Consider the following 13,771-nt stretch of genomic DNA (forward strand, 5'->3'; position numbering starts at 1 on the left):
CGTCCCCCACAAGCCTCCCTGTCCCGCTGTTCCCGATTCCCCTTTCAGGAATTTACAAACATTTTCCGCAGATCAATATCTGTATTGATTATTCATTGTGAGCAAGTCGTGTGTCTTTGGTGATCCAACCTGGCAGAGTGAGCAGCCAAAGGCTGCTGCAGTTACGGGGGGGGAAAAAAAAAAGAAAAAAAAATCCACAGAAGGCGAGAGGGACCCAGATCTTGCTGGGTTTGCCACTGCCAGCAACGGAGATGGATGGAGAGGAAGGAAGAAAATGGGAACGGCATGAAAAAGAATGAAGAGATGAGGGAGCTGAGGAGAGAAAGCGAGAGCAGGAAAAACAAAGTCACCACTGGAGAACTGGTGCCGGGGCACGCCGGCAGCCTGGAGAGATTCCCAGCCTCGCGCTCGCCGTTCTGCACACAGATGCGATGGACTTATTGCTCCGGGAGCGAAAAGTGACTCACGGTTTTGGTATCTGCTACGTAAGAGCTTTGGGGGGATTCCTTGGCTGGCTGACAGAAAGGGAAGAAAGCAGCAGCAGTGAGGTAAAACGCGATCCCTTCCTCCTGCCTTCCTGGGAATACGCGTCGCCCGGGCTGGCTGGAGCAGCTTGCTGCTCGCTTATGATATGCAAAAGGAGAATAATTAAAAGCGCCAGCATCACTTGCAAAGTGAGTAAACACAAAGCCTTTCAAAACATGCTCTTCAGCTAATGAGAAGCTGTAATTTCTTATACTTAAAGGCAAAAAAGACACTGATGAGACTCAGTGGAGTGTGTGTGCATGCGCGCCTGCGTGTGTGTGCATGTGTTTGTAGATATGAGAGAATCAGTTAATTGTTGATGATGTTTAGAAAAGGGATTATGAGAAAAGACACTGAAATGATGACAGGGAACATCTTGGATCAGAGCCAAAGAAATAAAATAATCAAGGACAATCAAGCCTGCAGCTCCAGAGAAAGCGCCGACTGTTCTGCCGGGGACTTGGAAGGAATTTCCCCGCGCTGCCGAGCTGCAGCTGGAATACGTGCTTGGCACCAGGAGGGAGAACTGCAAGGAGCAGTTTGCTTGGAGCATGAAACAACAGAAGAGAGAACTATGGAGCTGTGCTATAATTCAGAGGTTAAACAGCTTTGTCTGCTTATGTGTCAGATGGAGACTCATTTTTGCCCACATCTGACCTGCTCTCTGAAAATGCAACTTCTGAAATCCTCTGAATGCAAGCAGAAGCTGACAATTCTCCATACGCCTCTCCAGAACTGCTGTGACGTTACGAAAACAAAGAAAAGGGAGCTTGAAGAATTAAGTTCTCCTGTGACTGCAGGACCTGATGGACCTGACCATGGGAACTGGCTCTGGAATCGATTTCTTCCTTAATTCTGGAAATTGGAACCCACTTACTCCAGGTGGGGGGTTGCAGCTCACTGCCTCCAAGCACACAGGAAAGGTGACAGTCATCGGGAATACCAGGAGCAAGCTTTCCTTCCCACCTGAGCATCTGATTGCTGTCCTGAACGAATGGATTTTAATAAATGTTGGCTTTCTCTTGGGCTGAAGTTGGGTGGGGAGAGAGGATAGAGGGAAATTTAAACCATCTTGTGACTGTTATGTTGTAAGTGAGCTACAAAAATGCCATCTCTTTGTTTTGGATGTTAAACTCCGTCTTACTTCATTGTTGCTGAATTTTGGCACGTTACACTCTGGGCTTCTCCAGCAGCAGAAACATATGGTCTATTAAAGTGGGAATCTTTGGGGACGCAGAGGCAGAGAAACGAGCCAATCATACATGGCTTTTCCACATTTCATGTTTTTCAGCATTTGCAGAAAGCTTTTCGGATGGTATGTATGTGTGCGTGCACCAGGGAGGGCGGGAGGGGGAGAGGGGGTGCGCAAGAGGGGGAGCGAGCGCATGGCAGGAGCAGGCACAATGTTGGGGTATGTCTGTCATGGATGCAGCGTGCGGTCCGTGCTGCCAGGCAGACACCCCTTCCCCTGTGCTGGGGCTCTGCTGAGCCTGCTCAGACCTGAGCTGAATGTTAAATGCAGAGGACTAGATTAGCATACTAACCAAGTCATGTCAACCCCCGGCAATCAGCAAATGGCCATCTCCTCGCTACAGCCAGTGTGGCAGAGCCTGCCAGATGCTTAACCGTGTCCTTTGTCAGATCGCTTTTTATGTTTGTATTTAGCTTTTGTTTTCCAATCAGACCCTAGAAATTCATTAACAAGAATGAAAGGCAGAGATGCAAAAACCTATAATGAAAACAAATGATCTATTTAAATGGTGCTCAGGCTGAAAGGAGGAGTCTCACAGCACTGGGACCAGAAGAGAAGAAAATCCTGCAGCCTGGAAAATGCCTGGACACATGCATGTCCTTTCCCGTGCCAAGGCTCCAAGGAGACAGCTGCTAGAAAGCCGGTGGTCTGTGTAAGGATGTTGTAGTGTTGTCTTTACAGAGCCTCAAAGAAATGCCAGCAACTGGCCAAAAAGAGAAGTCTTCGTTGTTCCCGCTCTGGCTGCTGTAATTACTACTACTGCTACTAGATGGGCTTTAATTAGGAAAGAAGTTTCAGTGCCCGTGAACGTAAACTTTTAAAATCATTTGAGTTCATTCACATTGTTCCTCCCATTCTGAAACAGCAGCGGTGGTGCTGCAGCTGAACAGCGAGGGCAGCCCCTGAAGAGAGGGCACGCTTCAGTGTGTGCTGCAGGTGACACCGGGGACGAGGCGCTGCCTCCATGCCCGGGAGCTTCAGCGCGCAGCCCAGCCAGCAGCAGGGACGCGAGAGCTGGTGCAGCAGGCTGTTCGGATGTCTTCGTCTCCTGTGTTACTTCTTAAACAAATTATTTCACAAATGTTAACGTCGCCTAAACTGTCATATGGTTGTGGAGAATAAAAAGATTTAATCCAAGCATGGCCTTGTTATCAGGATCTATCAAATGAAAATTTGAAATAATCTGTATTGTATGATTTTTGTTTTTAAATGGTATGTGTGGGCTTTAAATATCACAGAGGCATAGCTTACATATTTGTCAACAGGATTTTTATGCAAATACGAATGTGGAGAGGAAGAGTATGTGAGCAGGCCCAAAGCTCCCCGTGTAGTTTGAGTGTGCAAGTCTGTGAGGTCAAAAACAGGGACAGAGCCTGTCTGCACAGCCCGGCGATACTCTCCCTGGCTGCTCACATCTCAGTGCGGAGCCTGAATACAGCATCCCTGAGAATGTGCCACTGTCACAGGAATTTTCTGAGCTCTGAGAGCCTGTGTAATTTATACTTTTGGGAAGCAGGAACGTTAGCAGGGGAAAAGGAAAATGTGTTTCAGCCCCCTCTGTCATTTTGTCCTCTGCTCTTACTGCAGGCTGGGTGGTATGGGCAAAGGCTCTTCGGCTCTGTGTGTGTCTAGTGAGGTATCTCCACTAATTCCAGCTGATTTACACCGGCTAAGAACCTATAGCTTAAATGTTTTAAAGACAGACAAAGATTTTATCTGTGGAAGAAACTGGAAGGAAATCTCTCATGCGTTTCAACACCTGCCATATGTCCAGATCTTCCAGTAAGGAAAACAGCAACCGAATCAGCCAATGTTTAAGGAAACTTCTCTAATTTACACATGGTAAGGACATGCTGGATAATCTTACTCATTATAGTTTAATCTACCTTCACAATTAGATAAACAAACTGAAACCATTAAGAATCTTCAAAATTTATCCTAGACTATAACCAGTCCTCATCATCAAACTTCTAATTGTAAACCAAACTTTTAATTGTAAACACTGCAAATAGTGGTGAAATGTTTGCTGCTTGCTAGGGATTCCTACCAACCACTGCTGGACTATTTATGATGTGGGACCAGAGAGTTTTGCAGCCGCTGAAATAAAATCATGTTTTCACAGTAGCTTCTGAAAGAGCCTTGTGCCAGTTAAAAAAAAAAAAAAAAAGTATTTTGGGAAATCACACGAGAACTGTCTATCATATATGCCAGCATATCACCCAGGTGATGAGCTACAAATACTTTTCCATTCTTCTTTCAGTATTGAAATAAAATAGAGGAAAGTTACTAAAAATACGTTATATTCTTATGCCAGAAGATCAAGACATACTTAAATTGAACAACAACCTGGAAAAACATTAGCAAATAGAAAGGCTATGGCTTTGGGGGGGAATCCCTTATTTGGCATGTTCATCAGTAATTAAGGACGTTTCTTACCTGCTCAATGATCAGAACAAACTTTAGGCAGTACCTGCCAACCCCAGAAACAAACAATGATTTTCCAGCCTTTTCCTTGCTGTCAGTAAAACCTGCAATTCAGAGCATGTGCTCCACTGCCTGACTGCAAAATAAACCTGTCTCCCTCAAGGAGAAAGCTGCAGTGCAAATGTTATTTGCCCTCTGATATGGAAGCATGAAGTTCTCTGGATGTGGCAGTTACCATGGCCACAAACCAAACCAGCCCGGCAGAGGCGAATCCGGCTCCCAGCCGCCCCCTGTCCTCCCGCCGGACGGGGGGATGCTGTGTGCCCTGCGATTTTCCCCGGGCGCGTCCACAACAAGTGCTTTAAGTGCAGCAGGGCTGATGCCATGGCAGCAATACAGAGGATTTAGGGTGCAGGAGCTGATAAGAACTTCAGCGGGCAGACGTAGTGCCCTGGAAAACAAAAATATTCCTATCAAGCTTTTCCTCTGCCCAGGAATCTTTGAAGTCAGGCTGTGTTGCTCCTTGTTTGTTCCAGCGGAAGGTGTTAAAAAGAAATCTCGGTGACATGACAGGATGTGACTCGCTAGCTTCAGAAAACAAGTTCTGGGTGTTATTAACAAATGCCCCCTTGTACTGTGAAATATAGCGTTGGTCTTAACTTTCTCCACTTTCTTCGCACTTACTGAAGAGCAATTAGCCAATAAACAGGTAATTATAATAATATCCTATAATAAAACCTATGACAACTATAGCAGCAATATGAACAATGCCATTTTCCTCACCAGGCTAGGTTGAAATCAAAGCCTTCAGTTTAATAACCAAGTCTATTTTAGATCCAAAGGGAAAACCGAGACTAGCATGCAGAAGAGAGTTCCTATTTACAAGGGGAGGTAACGGAGCCGTATTCTACTGACACCGCTTGCTCTTCACAGAACTAAAATTGTTGATTTTCCTTCCTGCAGCTGGTTAAGGGTTTGGGCCTCTTCTTGAGGCAAGTGAGCCTCACAGTATCTTGCCCTTCGGTGAAATAAAATTATACCTGCTTGTACCAGCTCTACCATTTTTTAAAGTTACAATTCTGCTAAAAAAGCCAGTTTTCACATGGACATTTAGAAGTACTTTTTTCTTCTTAAGGCTTTCTCCTTGCCAAACTTTAGTCTAACTAAAGTCAGTGCTTATGTAGCTCAGAAATATTTCTAAGTAACAGAAATTTGTACTACTGCGTTGTTATCCTGAAATACAGCACAGTTTTGCTTAAACTGAAAACTCATTTCAGGAGGAAAATCACAGCTTGAAAATGAAAGTTTCTAACAAGAGAAAGATAAAAACCAGTGGATACAGTGAAAACAGACATGTACCCTGGATTCTAGCAACTATACAATTTCTACACATTTGTCATACAAATACATTAAATACAACAATATTGTGATTATCAGTAAAAACAGGGGCACAGTTACCTGCTTGCTTAGCGCTATTTGTGCATACCAATGTACTACAAACTAAACAGGCTTCTATCTTATTTCCACTTGCAGTGAAGTATTTCCCTACTAATCCCATACGGCTTGCTTTTCGCCGTGTGTACTTGTCTCTTCAATGGAATTAAACCTGCAGTTTAAATTAACTGAGATGCTCAAGCCAACCATCCACAAAGTTATCTAGTACGTTCACTGGCCATCTTTATTCTGTTTCACCCATATACCAATTTTCGTTTTGTTAGGTTTTGTTTCACTTTCTCACAGTCCAATCTTCCCACTCTACGGCCAATCTGATGAAGTTGTGAGGTCGGTGGATTCCCTCGGCATATTACTACTTTTTCTGCCACAGTCATTAATGAAAACAGTAAACAGATTGGTCCCAAAATGGATTCCATTTGTAGATGCTGGATGTTTTTAAAGAATACTTACGATTTACAATACAACAAAAATCAGTCAAGACATAATAGCGCGAAAAAGGCACAATCAACCGCACGTGTTATCTCTCCAAAATGTTTCAAAATTTCTCCATTTCAAACTCCTTTATCGTTCCTGCTCTTCCACCTCTCTTACCTTCTGCCTGCTTTTCTGTTCTTTCTCTGTTCCATCCATCTTTCCCTCTCATTCTCAGATCAAAGTCAAGAATACTAGTTCAAGCTCAGGGAAGGTGGGAGTTCAGCGTTAATATTCCTCACCCAAATCTTTGGATTCAGTTTACAACATCTGAAGAGCATTATGCACCCCACACACAAAGGATTCCAAGGCCTGAAAAGTTTCCTGACTAAGTGGGAAAAAGTAGATGCTTTACTCAGGATCCTCCGAGATATTAAGAGCACAAAGAGAATGAATGTCTTTGCCCATCACAGAATTTCCCAAGGTTGCCATTTAATTTATAAGTCTGATGATTCTCAAGAAATTGAAGTGCGCACTTATGTTGTAAACAAAAAACTTCAGATAAAAACGTTATGAAGAAAGCAAGAGAGAAAGCTTCCTTGAAGGATAAAAAAAACCTCCAAAAAGTAAATACAGGAAAAAATCCAACTCCAAACTTACCCTTCTCAGTTTTTCATCTAGATAGAGGATACTGATGAGTATTTTTTGAAGCCTACCATTAATCTTTCTATTGCTATTGATATTACACAAGGTTAGTTTGATATTATGGAGTATCCCAGATATTATGAATGACTTTATAATGACTCAAGATATACAGATATATTAAAACTAGGTACTTCACAGTGACTCAGTGAATTCTAGTTACACGAAAAATAATTCTGAATGAAATTACTACATTTGGACAATAGGTACTTTTTCAGTGCCAAATCTAATGGTGGAGAGACTAGTAGGAAGAGAAGGAATATTTTTTTCCTGTGTTCAGGAAGACGTTTTTTCTGCCAGCACAACATTTACCATAGTTTTGGGAAACTGAATCTCTAAGAATTGAAACAGACTGAATGTGATTTACTTTCAACAATTCACATCACATGCAAAACAAAATGGGTCAGGAGTCTCATTATTTTCTCATCTTTCCTTATGCCTGTTTGACTATGACAGAAATTCAAGGGACAGTTTTCCTGCTAAGAAGATTAAGCTAAAGACACTAATAATTTGGCCTGTTCTTTAACGACAGAAACTAACAGTTAGGGCCAACATAAATAATTAAATAACAGAGCCCTGATGGTTCCTCACCAGCCCACGTAGAACTATAGTCTGACAAGGTATCAGCTTGAAAACATCCAGCAAAAAAAAAATATCTATGGGTGGTCTTGTTCAAAATTCATCTTACTGCATTGAAAATAAGATCAGCAAACATTACTGACCAGCAAGTCAGGTGCTAAGAAATGCTTCATGCAGATGGCATTTATAAAAAAACCATAGAGCCATCAGAAGAAAGAGCGAGCAAACACTGCTGCTGACCAGAATGGCAGAGGATAAATGACACAAAGAACTCCAAAATCTCTGCCTGAGAACAGCATGGTTGTATTACATGTTAATCACATCTCTCTTAATCTATGTTATTTACATTACACATCCCAGGAGGGCTACCAACACAAAAATCACTTCTACAAGGCTTAAGAAAATTAGGTCATAGAAGATCTCCCTACCTCAGTATGGAAATGTGGAGATGATGTCACAAGATTCAGCGCCAACGAGTGGAGTAGGGGAGATGATTCCTATTCAGACTGGAAGAAGTTGGTACAAACTCTCCAGATCAATGCCTGCAAATGAAAGAATATGAAGTATATAAGGAATCCTGAAGAGTTTGGAATAATGCACCAAAAGAACCAGAAGTTTGTTTATAACATGGAGTTGTTAATATTTTTTTATCTGTGTTCAGCTCCAATTCAGTCAACATTCCCAACCGTTCTACCTCTCCTGCAACTGAAAGCTGACCTGTAGCATCTTTATATGATAGGTACATGTTGCGTTCCAGACAGCTGCACTTTCCAGCTTCCGGGCTTAATATAGAAAAGACTGTATCAGCTACATTTAGGTGGCCTTGCCAATGGAAAACCTACAAGTTTATCTGTACCATGGACTCTGACTTGTCCATCAGCACAGATAGAAGTTCTGTGGTCTTATTTTTCTGTTTTAACCACTGCAGCTCAGTACTGTTGCTCATGTAACAAGCAGGGGAGTAGATGGATAAGGAAGGAAAACAAACACAATGAAGAGTTAGGAGCAACAGTTGGATTCATGAGAAGCCTTCTGCTTCCCAAAGAAAAGCGTCACTTTCAGCGCACAGCTTGGCATCCAGATGGATGACTGAACAGGAGGTGTGATGCAACCGATGTCAGGAGGTCTCCAGGATGGGAACTCTTCCATTCCGATGGTCGTTCTTGTTGCAGACCCACCTCTGCAGCTGTCGTGCATTTACAAGTAGGAATTACAGAAGCCTAGTGAAATAGTTTGCCTCTCCCCAATTTGTTACTCCTCTGTCTACCTTCTTCTACACTTGAACTCATTTTACCATTTTCTTTCTTGGTAAGAGTGTTGTATATCAGCCTCGGCCTTGGATGGCATCTGACAAGGAGAAAAAGCACGCAGAACTCTAGCATGGGCTTGAGAGAGAAATCCTGGCCAGCTGATGGTTATATCAGCTGAGACTGCAACCTGCCAGTCTGCAAATCCCGGTCACGGGCAGAGCCGTGGTGAGACGATGCCTCCTTCTCGCCCTGACTTAGGGAGCTTTAGCCTGAAAGTGAGTGGTGCACAACAACACAACTATGGGACACAAACGTGTGTGAGACACAGCAGGTGAAAGGCTAAAGTGGCACCGATTCAAAGCTTGGTTTAAACATAAACAACAGAAAAAGGAAGCTATTTGAAATAAAAAAGATACTTTCAGAAAAATGGAAGTTGTTTCCAAACAATGAAAATAAAAAAGGACATAAATCTAGCAAGCTAAATGCAAAACCATGATAAGGTAAGCCGAAACAGGTCCCGAAGAACAATTGTTAGAGTTATGAGAGCTAATAAAAACTTTTCAAACACAAAAGCAGGAAACCTGTCAGTCACCTAGCACAGCTGATGGATGATCAAGGCGTAAAGGGAGGAATTAAGAAAGATAAGGACACAGCAGCAAAATTAAATTAATTCTTTGCACTGCTGTTCGCTATGGAGGAGGTCAGGAAGGTTCATACACCAGAGCAACAAATCACCAGAGGCAGACAGTACTCCCTCAAGAGTTTTAAAAGAGTTCATATATGAAATTGCTGAACTTTCTTTCTTCCTTTGTATCAGAGGATCGGAAGGTGACAAACCTTTAAAACAGGCTTTAGGAGCGATTGTGGGAATTACAGACCAGAAAGTCACATTTCCAGAACAGGCAAAATGGTAGAAAACTGTTGGACTGATCTGAATTAGCAGAGATGAGTAAACACGGTGTCTTGGGGATGAGTCTCAAAGCCAAGAGAAGAATGTATATGTATAGATCTGAGTTTTCTGACGGAGGAAACAGCCCCGCTAATACGGGAGATTTGGGCTGATATAGTAGAATCAGATTTTCTAAAAGCTTTTCTAGAACATCCCTCACTAAAGGTTCTTAAGGAAACTAAACTGTCATGGAGTAAGGAGGATTAATCTTCCTGCGAATTCTCGATAAAAAGATAGGGGAAAAAAGGGTACAAACACAACGTTAGCAAGGGAGGGGAGCAGAAATTCTGCACTGCTTCAGCATACTCATAAATAACCTGGAAAGAGGAGATAGTGAATTGACACACAGATAATGAAGTTAACACACAGAGTTTTTCAGGAAAGTCAAGTTTAAAACTAACTGAGAAGAGTTCCTGAAAAACCTCATGGAGTTCAGTGACCGGGAGATAAAATGCAAGTGCACGTCCCTGGTTGAAGAAGATCCTGGTTTTAACCAGGCATTTTAAATCTGCCTTCTTTTAAAGGCAGATATTTGCTTGCTTTAGTAAATGGGTTGGCTTGAGGAACAACTTGATACTGGTGTCATTTGGACTAGTGGGAGAGGAAAGGTTAAGTCCTAAGTCTGCTTTTTTTTTTTTTTTTTTTCTTTTTTGCACATAGAATAGCATCCCCCAACCTTGGGGAATCCTTAGAGGAAGAGCAGAGGAACAGAAAGCTGAAGCTTCTCATTTTGGCCATATAACAGTATTAGTTACTTGGACTTTGGCAGATATTTTGAGGATAGATTCCCCCAGTCTCTGCGGTGGTACTGGAGATGAGACAACAGTATTGCTGCTACCAGGTTAGTTACAGGATAATACATGATTCCACCCTCTGACAGATTAGATGAAAGAAGAAAGCTCTGCCATGGATGGGAGAAATCCCCCCTGGTTTTGGGAGAATGGGGAGCAAACACCTCCCACCTTCGGGAATTGTCCTCCAAATCCGATTGCGAAGTGGAGGAAATCCCTTTTGCCGTTCTGGGCTGGACTCGGGTGGGAAAGGGTTGCTGAAGTTGCTCTCCCCCCGCCCAGGAGCATGCCTGTGAATGGCATTGTGCTCCGAGGCTGGAGTGGCTTGCTGCCCTGCTCCCTCCTGCTCCTGGTGCCACCCCAGCGGGCAGAGGCCGTGGCCCTCGGCTCTGCAGTGCAGGGCGAGGGGCAGGTAGAGGCTGCGCCTCCTTCAGCACCGAGGCTCTGTGGAGATGCACATGAGGCTGAACTTCTGGGGCAACTGGCTATGGCACCTTCTTGTGCCCCACGAGTGGCACCCGCTCGCCTCCCTCAGCCGGCGGGATGGTGGGGAGGGGGGCAGAAGGAGAGAAACAGCCACAAAATTATCTTTTTCCAGAAAGGGGGCTCTGGTGGCAATGAGGCTTGTCCCTCTGCCTGGCCTCATCCGTTCCTCTCCTGGTGCTCAGGATTGACACGGGAATCCCTTTTGCCTGGCTGCAACTGACAGGGAGCTTTCTCCCTCAGCAGCTGCCTTGATTTTACAGCAGCTGAGTTACTGTATGGCAAATAAAGAGCATCTGACAATGCCTACACTAAATTAAACTGGAGACCAGTTTCTGCCAGCACAGAAACAAAGCACGTGGCGAAGAGCTGGGGCGCGGCGGCGAGGGGGAGCAGCAGGCGGTTGCCGAGACGCCTGCCCACCGAGGGCAGCAATGCGGGCAGCACCCTTCCCTGCCTTTGTGCGGGGCTGTCGGGCAGCGCTGCGGGGCACTGCTCTGAAAGGCGCGTGCACTTGTTTTGTCCTGCTGCATGCCCACATACTGAGGCTGCTTGTTTTCATCTGATCACAATTAGCACCGTGCTAAATTTCTCATGCCCTGCACTAATTCAGGAGGATGGGCATGTCACACCCTGCCAAGAATTACAGCCGGCCGCCGCCGAGACAGGGACATGCCTACCCTTTCATTAAGCTTTTGTTTCAAAAAGGAGGGCTCGAGGACTCTCCTTTTTTGTCAGAAATACCCGTGGAGGCGCTGGAGGGTGCAGAGGCCATGGGGTTTGGCCTAAAGGATGGGGGGGTGCATGTGTGTGAATGTGCAGCAAGGCAAGAGTGCTGCACTCCCTGATCCGTCATGGCTAACTGGCAAATTTAGAAAAATCCGCTATCTCCAAGACGCTGAAAATCCAGAGCTGCATCAGTGCTGCAAAGCTTGTGCAGTGCGCTGTGCACGTGCTGCAGGAACAGAGATGGGAGCGCATCCCCTCCCGCCCCGTACCGCAAACGAGCCGCAGAGTTACGAGCCAGGACAAGGCACGCAACTGAAAATTGCACCCACTGTCTCGCCCCACTTCGTGTCTCTGGATGGCTATGATTAAACCAAATATTCTCAGGGCAGGGCTATGCCCAGGTTGCACTTGGCTGACCACATGCAATGTCATTCTGAAAACCTATGGTGAAAATGGAGAAAAAATAATTGGTTCCATTGATACCCTGTATCTGATGGACTCTGCTATCCAGCAGCCACTCCTGCGCACGGGCAGCTCCCAGTGGAGCCATCTCCTCCCCGTGCAAAGGAGCAGCTGCTGGAGGGAGGGAGGGTCCTCCAGCAACCTGCTCGGGCCCCGTGCCCAGGTGCTGCAGGGGCTGCGCGTCCCCCTGCAGACCCAGCCATGCTGGGTGAGAAAAACATGCCGCCTTCTTGTCTTCAGTTGTCATTTGAACATCGCTCCTTGTATAAGCTGGGGATGCCATGATGAAGGCCAAAACATCCACAAATTCTGTCCGTTAAGCCGGTGATGTTCCTAGCATTTTTGGGTGGTGATTCCCACGTGCCTGGTGACGGCCAGCATCTGACACAGGCTCAGCAGTTTGGCTTTTGAAGGACACTTAGCTCTCCTAAAACTGGCCTGCCTGCAGTATCCAACGCCATTGTAGCCTGTATGTACAGGCTATTGTAAAACCTCAGTAATTCACACTGATTATGTGAAGGATGTTGTGAATTACTGAATTTGTCAGGTTAGCAGTATGAGAGCAAACTGTTCAAAAAGACAGAATAATGCTTCACAAAATGCAATTTAACTTATTTTCCTAATTGTAGATTGATTCCTATTTATGCTAATTCATAACAAATTATAAACTGTATTATGTAATTGGCAAAATGACAATAACACTTTAGTAATCCTAGAGAGGTTTTTGTTTTGTTTTGTTTTTTTACACTCCATCGCTTACGTAGGTAGGCATAGACATGGCTGGACCCGTGTCCCCACGTAACCGACACACAGACATAGAAATGCCATTGATTTCAGAGTGCAGCCTCACTCCACACAGCAAATGAAGTCATTTTATCGAGTGCTGGGATTGCTTTGTGAGGAACTGTGGAAGGGACACGGATCCTCCGTGTAAAGGCTGAGGCACACCAGGACGCGGCCAGGTATGAGTACGCTGCTCCGCTTGCCGGAGTCCTCCCACAACAGCTGTCTCTGATCAGGGGGGACTCCTCTGGGTCGCATCCTGCTCTGCTTCCTGACAATACTCTGGTGGCTTGGAAGATGGTGGCTGACTGCCAAAGGGAAAGAGACACCATCGGCACCTCAGGGAGGAAAACTACCAGTACAGCATTGCAGCAGGACATCTAATTATTAAGTTTTAAGATCCTGGTTTTTATCCCTTAGTGTGCATAGTTAATGGGGCCTGAGCTAGAGAGAGCGGGCTAGAGAATGCTGGGTGTGCATTCAACTTCCAGAACTGGGCATTTGATCTGTAATTGTTTTTCAATGGTTGTATCTTTTTCCGTGTTATTGCTTTACATGGCTAGGTTTTGTACAATATTGAAAATCAATAAAAATGCATGAAAAAATGTTTTCCCACCCCCCTTAAAAGTTAAATGATCTTGTTAGGATTCTGGCACTGCTATTTTAAATCAGTTAGCCTACGTTTTCCTTCCCGTGCTCTAGGACAGCTGCGGGTTATCTGCACAAGCCCCGGCTGCAAGAGCCAGCACTGTGGTTTGGTTGAGGATGACCAGCAGATACTGCCAGAAGAGCCCGTGTCCCCAGTCCGACAAAGCGCTTGGCTGCCTGCTTCAGGCCACTGCTACTTTGAGCAAGTCCAAGGTGATATTACCTGTATTGCCACAGACGCTTTTGGCTTACAACGAGGAACGCAGACCAAGGAGGGTAAGTGGCTTTCCCCCAGTTATACAGGAGGCCCATGGCAGGAGGAGCCGGT

The 13,771-nt window shown here is 44.9% G+C and overlaps 1 long non-coding RNA gene across 1 annotated transcript in view; it reads right to left on the bottom strand.

Annotated features, from left to right (window-relative positions):
* Window positions 1-7,806: 7,806 nt before the first annotated feature.
* LOC143165560 (uncharacterized) overlaps window positions 7,807-13,771 on the bottom strand; it is a 274,062-nt gene continuing 268,097 nt past the window's right edge. Inside the window, exon 3 of the long non-coding RNA XR_012996272.1 lies at window positions 7,807-7,890. This is a non-coding gene — a long non-coding RNA (uncharacterized LOC143165560). The remainder of the gene's footprint in view (window positions 7,891-13,771) is intronic.

Source organism: Aptenodytes patagonicus, chromosome 11 (genome assembly GCF_965638725.1).
Source record: "Aptenodytes patagonicus chromosome 11, bAptPat1.pri.cur, whole genome shotgun sequence".
NCBI lineage: Eukaryota > Metazoa > Chordata > Aves > Sphenisciformes > Spheniscidae > Aptenodytes > Aptenodytes patagonicus.